Source organism: Falco biarmicus, chromosome 3, assembly GCF_023638135.1.
Source record: "Falco biarmicus isolate bFalBia1 chromosome 3, bFalBia1.pri, whole genome shotgun sequence".
In the NCBI taxonomy this organism is placed as follows: Eukaryota; Metazoa; Chordata; class Aves; order Falconiformes; family Falconidae; genus Falco; species Falco biarmicus.
Genome location: NC_079290.1, coordinates 5,588,347 through 5,602,313, shown reverse-complemented (window position 1 = coordinate 5,602,313; position 13,967 = coordinate 5,588,347).

The window sequence follows — 13,967 nt, the reverse complement described above, 5'->3', positions numbered from 1 at the left end:
CAGAGTGAACTTGAACCTCTTCTTTGCAACACCCCAGCCTTAGTTTACTTAGCTCTGGTGAGAAGAGATTCCCCAAAGACTGACTTCAGTCTGATTCTTCCTTTTGACCTTCACCAGCCATAACACCTCCTCTGCTCTCAGCAGGTGCATAGCCCCCCTCCTTTTCCTTCCACAGACAACATCTTTTCCACTGTTTCTTCAGCTAAAGCAGAGAAAACTTTGTCAGCCATATCTTTCACTTTTTCATCTCCAAATCTATAGCTCCAACTCATCTCAGGTATAACTAATATTGGTAGCAGGGGAAGAAAATTATGGAGGTACTTGGTTTGTAAGTGATGGCTCACATGATTTGCATTGCTGTACTTTAGGTTAGGTTTAGCATTTTTATTTTTTTTTGTCATGACATAGGCATTTGAGCATATCAGCCAGGTGGGTTTCTTAGTACATGTATTTATCTAGATGATTAGATAAATGATGCATAGATGTTCCTTGGCCCACTAGGATCATGCTTTAGAACAAATGCCTGTTGTGCAGCAAGGTACAATAAATATTTAACATATACAGAAGACTAGTTAAAAGGAGGCATGATTGGCATATTCTGCTCAAAGAAGCCATTGCTTAGGGATTTTTTTCACTGAAGCAGAAAAAGAAACAAACATAAAAAAATCCCTCCCCACAAACAAAAACAACTCCCCAAATCAAAACCAAACAACAGGCCTCTCCCTCACAGTATTTTTACTAAACTACACAGGGAGACACAGCTATTCTGTGAGGGTGGAAGTATGTGGGGTAATTGTTGCCTAAACTCCCGAATTAGTGAACTCTGATTTAGTTAAACAAGAATGGGAACAAAGTTTACCTCAAGCTGATTTACCCTCTTAGTCGTTAAATGACTCGCCCTCTCAAGTCCCCACCATCTCAAGTCATCAAAACTGATGAATAAATGACTTCTAATCAAAAGAGTCACTCTTGGGAGACAATGAACAGATAATGGTAAGAACACCTTGATGTAAATTACGAAGAAAGAAGTCCCCAAGGGAAAAAAATTTCTGGCCACAAGAGGAAACAAGCTGGTAAAGTGTTGCAAGCCTCAGAGAATTAGTTGAGAGTAGGCCAAAGGTAATTGTGGTAATGGCCGATCTCAACCTCTGACTCCAATAGCTCCCTCCCACCCTGAAAGAGGGCAAACCCCCACTTTGGGAGCATGTGTAGTTGGTAAAAAGCTTCAGTAGTGCTACCTGAGGATGCACACTAATTTGCATTAGAAACAAGAAACTTGTAACCAATCCTGTGTGTAAATGAAAATGAATATGCAATGTATGCAAATACTGTACTGTATAAAATGTGTACTCTTGAGTAACTTGGTGTGCATGTTAGAAGGAAAAATCCCCCATGCACTCAATGCTGCAATAAACCAATGTTGGCTTTCTAAACTATCATTTGATTTGGAGAGTTTTTTCTGTAACATTTTCAGTAACAAATTCATAAATCCTAAAACCTCACAGGTTTAGGAGAGTATGTACATACCAGACTGCATTAATACAAAACTTTCTATTTATGTTTGAGCATATCAGCCAGGTGGGTTTCTTAGTATATGTATTTATCTTTGTTTATGTTTGTGTGTATAGAAAGACAACCTGCAGTTCCCTTAGCTATTGCTTTAGCAAATCCCTATCTTTTTAACTCAGTGTATCCTTCTTCTGCTAGTTAAAGCTCCAGGAAGAAACTGTCCACTGGGCACATAAAAATAAATGTCCTTTCACCAGCTAATAATTAACAAGTCTAATTCACTGGTATGTTAATGTATTAATAAACAATACTTTACTTTTTCTGTAGAATTAATTTCTTCTCCATATCACTATAGCTATGTCCTACTTCAGAAGTGTTGGGGCAACTTCTGCACTCTATTCCAGGGCTCTCCAATCCCGTGACTTTGTACTCGTACAATAATAAACTGTGATATCTCAACTCTAACCTCCTGAAAGATTACAACTCTTTCTTGTTCCTTGTTTTTCGGCACACTTACTCCCCTTCTTTCCACTCATTTAACCTTTAACTATCTCCAAGATACACTGATTAATTATGATCATGGTAATGGGTGACCTGAAAATTTTCTCTGGTTAACAAGACTGACCTTTATTTGATTTGCCTTCACCTCACTGTTTTTGACTACGAGCACTGCAGGGGAAGTGAAGCAACTTGTTTTGTTAAAGCAGAGAGGAAAGAAATAATAACAATAGTAATTGTAATAATTATGAGAAATATCAGCTTGGTAAAATGTTTTCCTGCTACTTTCACAGCCTTTGTCACTTGTACTCACCCTTAATTACTCCCTGCAGGTTGACTGACAGCAATAGGTGTGAGAAACTGAACAGCAATAGGGTGAGAAACAGCCCACAGAGTGGAGTGAGGTTGGTGTTTCATGTTTACCAACCACCAGACATGTGATAGCTAGGGAACCCTTTCAGCCCTGACAAGGTGATGCTGCTCAGTAATATCCAATCTGCTCCAAGTTTGGTGAGTACATGGATGAATAACATTTACAAAGATTAAAAGAACTGTAAAAAGGAAAAAGATATAGCAAATGGAAGAGAAAAAAAAGAGTACAAACATGGTTTTCCCAAGTCATTTTACTTTTGTACATAAAGTGCTTGTTAAAAGGAAGGCGGGGAAGGGGGAGGGGAAGGGTGCTCTGTTAGATCAGAGTTTCTCTATCAGTTTCAACTGTATCAGATTCTACAGGCTGGATGTTGCAGTTGAGACAATGAAAAAGATTTCTGCCTGTTTTGCATTGATTTTTTTTCAACAGCAGTTCTGTCATAATAGCTTTTCAGTGTACCTGGATTAATCTCCTAATTTATAATTTTATGGGTATTTTTGTATGGTACATATAATCATTAATCCTTAATGTGATCTGAATTTCTGTGATTTGGAATATGTCTCTTGAGTTTAGAATACCTTGCCTGTATTCATGATAGAAAACATTGGCATATACCTATGTAAAATGTTTGGCAGGCATACATCCTTAACTGAAGTCAGAGCCTCTCTGAATTCAAACAAACAGATGTCTTTAAAAGTCCCTGAAAACTTCAGGGATATCCATCATACTTTCTTAGTTTGGAAAGCTTCATTGAAAGATCAGTTGAATTAGCGTGAAAGTATTTACACAAAACAGGAAACGGGGAGATAGTCAGTGACACAGAATTGCATGCTACTTCAGAAGGCATCCTTTGAAGCAGGTCTTTTTAAAACATTGAGAATGTTACCATCCTATTTAGAGGAAAACAGGAAGGCTGAATACCAAGGGATAGTGTTTTACATTAAATGTTTTGTACACCAGTACACATAGTACAATGGAGATTTTAGAGTGGTAGAAATGTAACTACATTAATAAAATCACGTCTCTGTGCTAATTGTACAAGGAGGTTCAGGTTAGAAGAATAACCTTCTATTTAAAGTATTCATTATATGTGTTGACACCTGAACAAGAAATAGTAACCAGATAAGGGGAAAAAACATGGTTTAAGGATTCCGGTGAGAAGCTGTAGGAGCATTTTGTCTCCTTTAGGCAATACCCTTGGAAATCTGATCCAGAGTGAGGGACCTGTTAACAGAAGTGCCGAGACACTGGCACAGGATTGAATGATATCAAATCTTTGTTCATAAATAGTAACTGAAAGAGTTATCTTTCATTGAAAGCTGTTCTCTCCTCTTGCAATATTTCTGGTTCAATTTTATTTTATTCATTTTCCTCCATCTCCTACAAATGCTGCTCAACTTAAGAGAACAGAGATAGTGCCATTAACATCAATCACTGGTGAAGCCAAAAGGGAAACCTAAAGCAGTATTGTGGGTCTTGAAATGATTCAAAAGTAATGAGATATTCTAAAATAATTGAGACCTTTAATTTTCTATAGGTTTTTGTTTTCATTTATTCTTTTTTTTTTACTTTTAAGGAAAATTAATGGATAAAAAAAGAATGAAATCTCCTAAAGGTCAAGTCCCATCTTAAACATGTATGCAAAAAGATCCCAACATTTTGTCCTTTAGGAATTCCACCTGAAATGCTTGCTATCCTTCACATTCTGGATATCATCCCTCCTCCTCCTCCTCCTCTTACACACTCAACTGCAGCATCAGCAGTGCTTCACTCTCTTAGAGACCTAGTACCTAGTCTGTATTCTCCTCTTTTCCCCTTGTGAATTCAGAATTGACACAGTAACATCAGAATACCTTAAACATCCACCTTGCCTGAGCATACTACAAATTGAAAGGTACTGTCCTGGTTTCAGCTGGGAGAGAGTTAATTTTCTTCTTAGTAGTTAGTGCAGTGCTGTGTTTTGGCTCTGATGTGAGAGCAATGGTGACAGGACACTGATGTTTTTAGTTGTTGCTGGGTGACATTTGTACTAAATCAAGGACTTTTCAGTTCCTTGGGCCCTGCCAGCCTGAGGGCTGGAGGGGCATGGGAAATGGGGAGAGGACACAGCCAGGACAGGTGACCCGAACTAACCAAAGAGGTATTCCATACCATGGGACCAGGCTGAGTATATATAAACTGGGGGAAGAAGAAGGAAGGTGGGGACATCCAGCATTATGGATATGTCTTCTCGAGTAACAATTACCCGTGATGGAGCCCTGCTTTCCTGGGGATGGCCGAACACCTGCCTGCTGATGGGAAGTAGTGAATGAATTCCTTGTTTTGCTTTGCTTGCACGGCTTTTGCTTTACCAAGTAAATCGTTCTTATCTCAGCCCTTGAGTTTTACATTTTTTCCCAATCCTCTTTCCCATCCCTCCGGTAGGGGATAGTGAGCAAGTGGCTGCGTGGTGCTTGGTTGCCAGCCAGGGTTAAACCATGACAGGCACAGAGAGCTACAGCTCCTGGTAGGCCTGGGGGCACTTTTTGCTGTCCATGTGCACAACCCGGCCCAGGAGTCACGCAGGCTCAGAGGCAAAGCGCCTGTGTGCTGAAGTCAAGGTCAATCAAAGCTGATTCTGGCAGGGGTCTGGAGACACCCCAGACCCCCACACCACCCCCTGCCTCATTTGGAGAACTTTCCACAACACCTAATGCGCATGTGTGCTTACACCCAGTGGCCGCCTCAGGGGAGGAACCGGGCCCAGGCCCAGGATGTGACAAGGCGCCTCAGGAGGTGCCGTGGGCGTCCGTGGCCTGAGGGAAGCTGCCAGCTGCGGCAGCTGCAGATCGAGAGAGTGCGGGGATGGAGGGTGGTGAATACTTTCTCTCTTCTTCTTCCCTTTTTTCCTTCTTTCCCGATTTTCTCATACAGTTGAAGTTTACGGATCCCTATGCCTGAAGTTTGAGAATTCAAGTTTACTCTGTTTTCTCATGCCATGTGTTTGGGAATTCAAGTTTACAAATCTCTTTTCCTTGGCCACACACCAGTTGCAATAAGCAAATTAACCAATCACTGTTTTATACTAAGTATCTTAATAATCATAGTTATTCCTGCCCCAGGTCAAAGAGGAAGAGCCGTTTGACATGTAGTCACAAATGGTGTTAGCATAATTCAAAATAAAAGCAGGTAGTAGGATTTTTATTAATTAATGGGAGATGGTAGCCATGATAAGTAAAGTATGACAGCTTCATATCACCCTTTCATGAAAAAGACAATTAAATACTCCATCATGCTTAGGTTTATGATTAAATATAGCAATTGGCAGCACTACTACAGAAGTATAGTCTCAGATAAATAGGGAAATCACTTTGCCAAGAATAAAGGAAAAGGAAGGAACCATAATGCAAGTATTTTGGCTGCAACAGTTAGAAAGCCTAAAATAAATTAAAAAAAAAAGCAAGCCAGGAGTCAGAAGAAAGGTCAGGTGTTAGGTTATAGCAACCCTTTCCGTCACTTTTGGCAGCATAACTAAGAAATTAAAATCTTGACTTCACTGGAGTCCTGAAGAAAATCAAAGACTGTCCAAAAGTCCCAGGCAGAGTTAAGTTTTCCAGAACAGTCTAAGTAGAGGGTGGGTTGGGACCAGAGGGAACAACCAAAAAAGTTTTATTAATTTTTTAGCTATGCAGCTGTCAGGACATGAATTAATATTACTTACATTTAGCTGTTATTTTAGCATATCTTCATTTGCAAATAATAACTTTTTGTTTATTATAACATAATAGTTGATGCACCTAGTACTTGGAACGATTTGTGACAGTCCTTAAACATGTGACTGCTGGGGAAAGAGAAGTATCTAAATAATCCCTAAGCAATTTAATCTGATGTTATTGATCTACATTTTCTAATTGATTTGAACAGCATTACAGGAGCAGCATTCAGTATTTTGCCATTTGAATTACTGCCTTCTTACTGTGCTGAAGTCTAGACACTGTCTCAGTTTCCAAAGGGCACGGGTGTCTCGGATGATGTCTTCCCACAGAAGAGTACTAACCAGTTCAGGATATTTTTTTGCCTGCTCATTACTGCTTCTTTGATAACTTTGTCTGCACAGTCACCAACTAAAATTTACCTGCTTCTATAGTGCCTTACATTTTACTACTAGTTTTGTACTGCTGTATCCTTGGAGATGGTTCAGATGCATGGCGAAAACTGGCCACAGTAGAAGTGGCTCTGGAGAGTGATCAGCCTTTTTTTTGCTGGCTGGTCTGAATTCAGGGAAGCCTCTGTGCACTGTCAAAGAGGTGGGTGCCTGCGCCAGGGACCCCCAGCCAAATCTGTTTGCTCTGGAACGTGTTTCTTGTGTTTCTTGTGACTGGACTTAAAACCTGCCTCACCTAACAAGCCAGGATGAGTCATTTTGGCCTTCAGACCAGTTCTGCCCACAGCTAGCCCAAAGGAACACCCACATAGGAGAAAAAAAAAAAAAAAAAAAAGCCACACACTTGTTGTCTTTACAGGGATATACATTGTGTGGAATTACAACTTGGGAACAAAGTGTGACAGATCTGCTGGTTTTTGGGTGATTCAATATTGTTGCCCTTCATTTCCTTTTCATAAAGTCCCTGTGGATTAGAGAGCTGTGTAGAAGCATTACAGTTACCTCCTGCAATGTTAATTCTTCCATAAGGTACCACTATAGGGTAATGGGCAGGAATCCTTCATATACAAATTTAAAGTGACATAATCTGTCTTTTAGAAATTTAATGAAATAGGGCTACTTGGTTCTTAAGACGACTTTGTCATTAAAAAATGCTTAAAATGTGTGAGTAACGTCTGTAAAAACAAGACTGTGCAACAAAAGGATTTGTAATGGTTTTTTTCCCCCATTTTTCTTTTGAAAGTCCAAACCATTGTACAGGATTCTAGAAATCAAATTGAACAAGCCACCATTAAAAAAAAGTATCAAAATACCCTGTATTGAACAAAATACATTTTTCAGAATGCCACCCCTTCATTATATTATGTGTTCCTCTTTTTCCACTTTTTTTTTTTTTTCTAGATATTAAGGAGATTTTTTTTCGTTTGGTTTTAATGCCTACTGCATTAAAAAAAAAAAAAAGAAAAAAAAATATTTCCAGACTCAATATGAGATCAGGAGCGGATTTCTAGTTAACTTTGTTATAAAAGTGGCCAAATTGTTAAGATATGTTTATGTTACCGAATGTAATCATTATTGCTTATACTGGTACAGAAGAAATGATGGAATAAACAGTACAGATTTTAGTACAACTTTTTTAAAGTGTTAGTGTGCATATATTGCTTGCAACTTTTTTCTTCCCCCCCCCCCCCCCAACAAATTTTATACTGTTGTGGTCAATATTTGTGAATATAAACTTTCATTTTCTTTCTTTCTGGATCTCATCCAAAGTTCCTTTAAATGAATGGAAAGATTGCCCTTGCCCTCAATTAGCTTTGCAAGTGATCCTGTATTTGAATCACTTGTTACTGACCTTTCATTATCTTCCTACCATTCCTCATTGCCATCTTTTTGTATCTTTTTTTATTATTATTATTTTTCCAAGTTCATGTCTTCCTTTAGTTCTTCTGAGTAAGAAGGCTTTCGCGATTGAAAACTGTATTATGCATACTATGAAGGACAGGTCTCAAAGAAAAAACAAGAAGTCTCTATTCTTAAGGAAGCCATCAAAACCTCAAAATCAAGTTGAGCCACACGTATAACAATACTCATTATGATTAGGTTTTCCAATGATACTAGGAAGAAAATATAGGAGTAGTATGCAATGGTCAAGGTGGTTTTTAAATCTGTACATCCTCTGGTGTGGTTAAATGGTTATTTTTATATTGATTTATTTTCATAAGATAACACTTTTAGATGCATTTGCCAGAATGCAGGCATTATCTTTACAACGAGAGCAGCTTCATTGCTTAAGGAATTCATTTTTGCTTGCCTTGAATCATCATCTTTCCTGTTCCTATTCCCATTTCCTTACCTTCCCTCTTCCTCCTTACTCCTTTTGTCTTCCTCCTTTTCCCTTTCCTTTATGTCTTCCTTACCCTATTTATTTATTGAAATCACAGTTTTCTGATATTTTACATTTGAAAAAAATATCTGCATGAAAGCAAAGAAAGAGAAAAACAAACAAACACACAACCAGCAAAACAAAAATTGAAGACAGCAAGGAAGGCATGGTAAGACTAGCATCTGCCATAATACTACAAGCAGGAAGAGTTAGCGCCTCATTTATTGTCAAAATGGAGCATATGGACAGCATGGTGTGTTGTCATCAGAACATGGTGTTAATTAAAGTAAATATAATCTATTTGTAAAATGGTGATGTTTTTAAAATTGACAAATTACAGAGTCTGGTAAACCTTTTTTTTTTTTTTACATGTTGAGAATCAAGGAATTTTCAGTGACAAATTTAGGGCTCTGTGCATTCTTTAGTCACATAGGTTAATTAGCAGCTTCACATTTTCCATGAATGAACATTTTCAGTTCTTTATAGTCCATATTTGTCTGAAAAGTCTTTTATGTGAATTGAGCTTTACCCTCTGAGTTACTCATTACTGAAGTACTTAGTAAAAGAGTGATTCTTACTAACATGAATAGTTGTATATAATTTAACAGGATTTTTTCTCATGGGTTGGAGTTCTTCAGGATCACCCTCTAATGAAAGAAATCAATAAATCAGATATAAATAGTATTTCTCAGAGAAGCCTGCCAACATTAAGAAAAAAATAAATTAGTACTACTTAGCTATAACATTTATATACCAAATATATGTCTAATATATTCATATGAAGCTTACTGGGGAAGGAAATTAAAGACCCATTGTTGTTCATTCCAAACACCACCAATATAACCTCCAGCAAAAATTCAAACCCAGTAGCCTCTGAATTAGTGTTTCAAATACTGAGGAAGACAATTACACATATATTTAAACAAATGCAATAAGAATTTCATTCAATTCAATAGGAATACTAGATTTTCATTTAAGATGGTAAATTTCTGCTGGGGAGAAATGGCAGAGGTACTTTGTTAGTACATTGTAGACTGTGACCCACTTATTTTTTTATGAAATATTGAAGGACAAACAGTTCCTGGGAGTCCTTACTGTCCATAACCTTATTTTAACACAAGCTGAGCTCAGCATAAAGCTGAGTGTAGCAATCAACTTTTTGTCATTCCAAGTTTTCAGGTTTCCCCTCATTTTCCTCTCATAAAGGTTGTCTTTATCATTCATTATAGCACCTAACTGTTTCAATATACCAACTATACCACCATGTAGCTAGACATGATCTTCACATTGTTGCCATCACATTCTGGAAATGTATTTCTGGAATATGTGTAGAACATCCCACCAGTGTCATTCATGGCCCTGACATACACTGGCGTTAGGCTCTGCAGCCAGTTTTGCTTTGAGCTGACACTATGGCTCAGGAAATGGAGTACCTCCTTTTTTATTTCCAGGGTACCAGTTTACCTCTTTTGTTTGCCTTTAAAAGGGAGAGCAAGGAATATTTCAGAAATAGATCACCATGTCTCTTTGTCTAAGTTTTAAATCTGGCTTCCTGAGAACTTTGATATGTTCTGTAAAAGGTATATTATGTGCCCTATTTACGCTTGTAACTTTAACTCACACTGTATAAATTAGAAGATAGACAGGAAAAGACTGAGTGCAAACTGCAGAATACTTTCTTTCTCTTTTTTTTTCCAAAGCTGAGCTCGCCTTTAAAGCTTCTTTTTCATCTTTATCTTGGGGCAGTAGTGCTTATTAGAATATTAGGTCAATCTTCTTATAAACATGCCTTGTCATTTAAACCTTTCTTCTTTATTTCCTTTGTTGGAAATCTCACTGTTATATTTTTCTGTTGAGTAATTATTATAGATGGATTAGTAAAGACCAGTCCTGAATTTCCCATTTAATAAGATGCCTAGTCAAATAAAAAAGGAATGGTATTTGTGTTTCCCACCCTCACCTTCACTACCATTTGGGAAGTTATACCATGGAAGTAGTGTATGAAAAAGTAACTAGAGAGCAGTTTTTATAGTTTATCATATAAAGTTGATTTAATTAACAATTTATAATTCTATTAAGACCATAACCTTTTTCTATGACAAATCATTTCTTTCGGCAACCATGTCTCACTTTCTCCCATCATCTACTTTTCCTTATATCCTTATTCTTTTCAAAATGTCATCTAGCCTATGACCATTTTCTTAAAACAATTACTCACTAAGCCTTCTGACATGGATCAGAGAAATGCAGCCCTTCATTCTTGCCCCTGCAGTCTCCCAGCACCCTGTGTGGCTGAGATTTCATTCTCAGTGATGTGCAGGTCTTTGTTTCTTTTGGCTTTTTCAGTGATCTTTACTCTGAGATACAGAAAACTCTTGATCTAACCCTTTAATCTGAAACACCATAAAATAAAATCTCAGAAAGAAGCAGCTGTCTTCCACTTGCAATTGCACAATCTGTATACGTCCATTACTTAATAAGCATTTATATGTCTTACAAACAAGCCCCACCCTTGATTTTGTTATTTTTTCATAGAAGTTTTAAACAAAGATGGTATGAACTTGTTTTTCTTGGAAAAACTCTATCTTTGTCTAACACATTTACCTCCAAACTTGTATGGTATAAGGGAGTATATTGACAGACAAATGATCTAAATAATTAATGTTAAACCTCCTACGTTATGTGACTCAACATCTGGTACATTTACAAGAAGAAAACCTTAGAATTTTTATGAGAAGAGTCTCTGTTTACTCACTGTAACTAAAGTTTAGGATCTAAATGTACCAACGAGTTCAGCTGTTACCCTGTCTCCTTCAGGGCTAACACTGCAAAGGAAACATGGCTGCATGTCTTTATTTGTCAGAGGTGCATGTTCTCATTGACATATAACATATGGAAATTTATGCGTGTTTTAGAACCCAGAACTGTCAGATCAATCTCACTATAAAATAAACCCATATTCTCTATATTAAATAACTGAATTAAAGAAAATGTAATGGAAGATGATCAGAAAATACATTTAACTTCATTCTGCACAGATTATGATTTCTTGAAAGTGCTGTGATAAATAGTGAAACAATATAACCCCTACAAAATGAGCAGATTTTAAATGATTTATCAGGTGCTGATGGAAATATTTTTAATCCTCTGCAACAAATATGAAAATCTACCTGTGAAAGGAAGATTAAAGTAGGGCCTAAAAGTAAAAATGAAAAAGTCTCCAGTATAAACTATTTTTTGTGAAGAACCATAAATTCTAATATTTTTTTAACAGGGATTTATTTTAAACCATAAATTATATGGATTATATACCACTTTCTAACTGAATTTGCCTTTTCCTTGTTATTCCTTGACCGATATTCTTAAAATAATCTTAAAAGACATATAACACAGACTAAAGATAACCCTAAATTAAAAAAAAAAAAATAAATCACAGATCTATTAAAATCAAAGTGTTGAGTATTTTTCTTTAAATACAAAGCCAAAAAGTGGCAAGCAGGTGAGCTATTACAGACACAAATGAAGAACCAAAGTGAGAATCAGAAGGTCAGAGAAGGGCTAAGCCTTATCAGATGATTGTCCACTGCTGACAAAACATTGACACTCACAGCGACTGATTTCCAATCACCTTTTCCCTCTCTTGCTTACATACATTCTTCCAGATTCAATGTCTGGTTTTCTTAGTGAGCTTAGTGAGGAGGAGAACCCCCTGCCAAAATTTATACCTGCAATCACAAATTATAGAGAATTACTGTTTCTTTCAGAGCACAGCTTTGGCTTCACATTCCTATGATGCTCACACTAGTAATCACATACCTTCCCTTAACAAATTATTTCTTGTAGCCCATGTACATTACTAACCATATCAGAAGCATTCAGAGCATCACTGAGCAGTTAAGGGCGTCATCCATATATGTATTTGGTATAGATGAATCCAAGCCTCCATCATAAATCCTCTCCTGTGTATCTTAAAAATGTAGGCACATTTGTATTGACATTAATTACAGATTTTAAAAGATAACTTAAGACCAGTTTATATAGATTATAGAGAATTTACATACAATTCTTCCTGAATTTTTTCTGGACTTTAAGATAAGAAACAATAATTTAATGATCTGAATGTGTTTCTCTGCTGGTTGGTTAGTCTTTAGATATTGCAGGTCTAATAGTTCTGTAATGATATATAAGCTTTTCTTCATCATTTATTATTTACCCATGTAATTTTTCTCAGTTCCACTAGTCTGTTCACTGCTCTTACACTCAGTTATCAAAAGAGACTAAAACGATACAGTGAATATGTTAATTTTTAAAAACTGTTGAGAAAGGAAAACTTTGTGTATATCAAGCAAAAAAGACTGTTTGCAGCATTCAGAACCTAGGCCCATTTTCTGGTATTGCTACCAAGTTAAACATATTTTTTACCAATTTTAATCCTATTAAAGAAATGCCCCTAAAATAAAATCCTAAATGTACTTTATAGAAAAATATCATATTATCTCTAGAATCTAGAAAAATCAAAGATGACTAATAGAAAAATGGGTGCAGCAAGTATTCAAGCTCCCCTATATATAGGTGAAATTTTTTCATGGATTGCTAGAGAAGGAACACATTTCTTTCTGTAATTTCTCTCTGCTCAGCAATAACTTTATAGCCAGGTGAGCAGAAAAATACTCATTTTACATGGAAAATACAGTACTTCCTTTCCTTGTCTTCCTTCCCAATTGGCTATTAAATGACAATCAGTAATAAACATGCTCAGCATTCTTAATCTGTGGCAGAGGAGTTGTAAGAAGTTATACCACTGTACCATATTAACAGGAAGCCTAAGGTTTTGTGGTTTTATAATTTTCCCCTGATCTTGTAGACACCTGTGTTACAAACCTGTTATTTTGTTAAGGGTAAATATTTATGGCTCACCTACATTCCTACTTCACTTTGTCAAGTTACAGTGGGTTGCTATTCTGACTGGAAGTAATCTCAGAATTAAAGAATTGGGAGGTTTATTTCCATGACTAGCTAGCTATCTAATGCCAGGTTGTACAAGCCGTTTTATTTACACAATGACCTATAAAGATGTATAAGGTTTCATTTAAAAGGAAATTACGGAGTACCATAATTTTTCTGTGCAAAAGTTGTTCTTATTTAAATAGTTTCAAACTTATAGAATAATGTAGTTTTTCTTTCTTAACTTCAAATACTTCCACCACAACAAGTAATAAGAAAAAGATCTAGAATATTAAATGAGGTGAGTTATTGCAGATGTAGAAACAGGTCAAATTAAATGTGCATGGATCAAGTGGAATAAATAGGAATATGCTGATTTATATCATCTGACATTTCTAGACATCAGTCTTTCCTAACTTTGCAAATCCCTTTTCTAGATCAAAGAAATACATGCAGTGCTTCTGAATGAGACTAAATAAGAGACATGGACAAAGAAATTAATTGTCATAAATCATTTGAACTTGGAGTCACAGGAATAGTCTGAAAAAAATGCATATCCAGGAAATGTTCCAGCAAGGGTGCACAGGACATTAGTACCCATGGCAAGGTATTTTTCA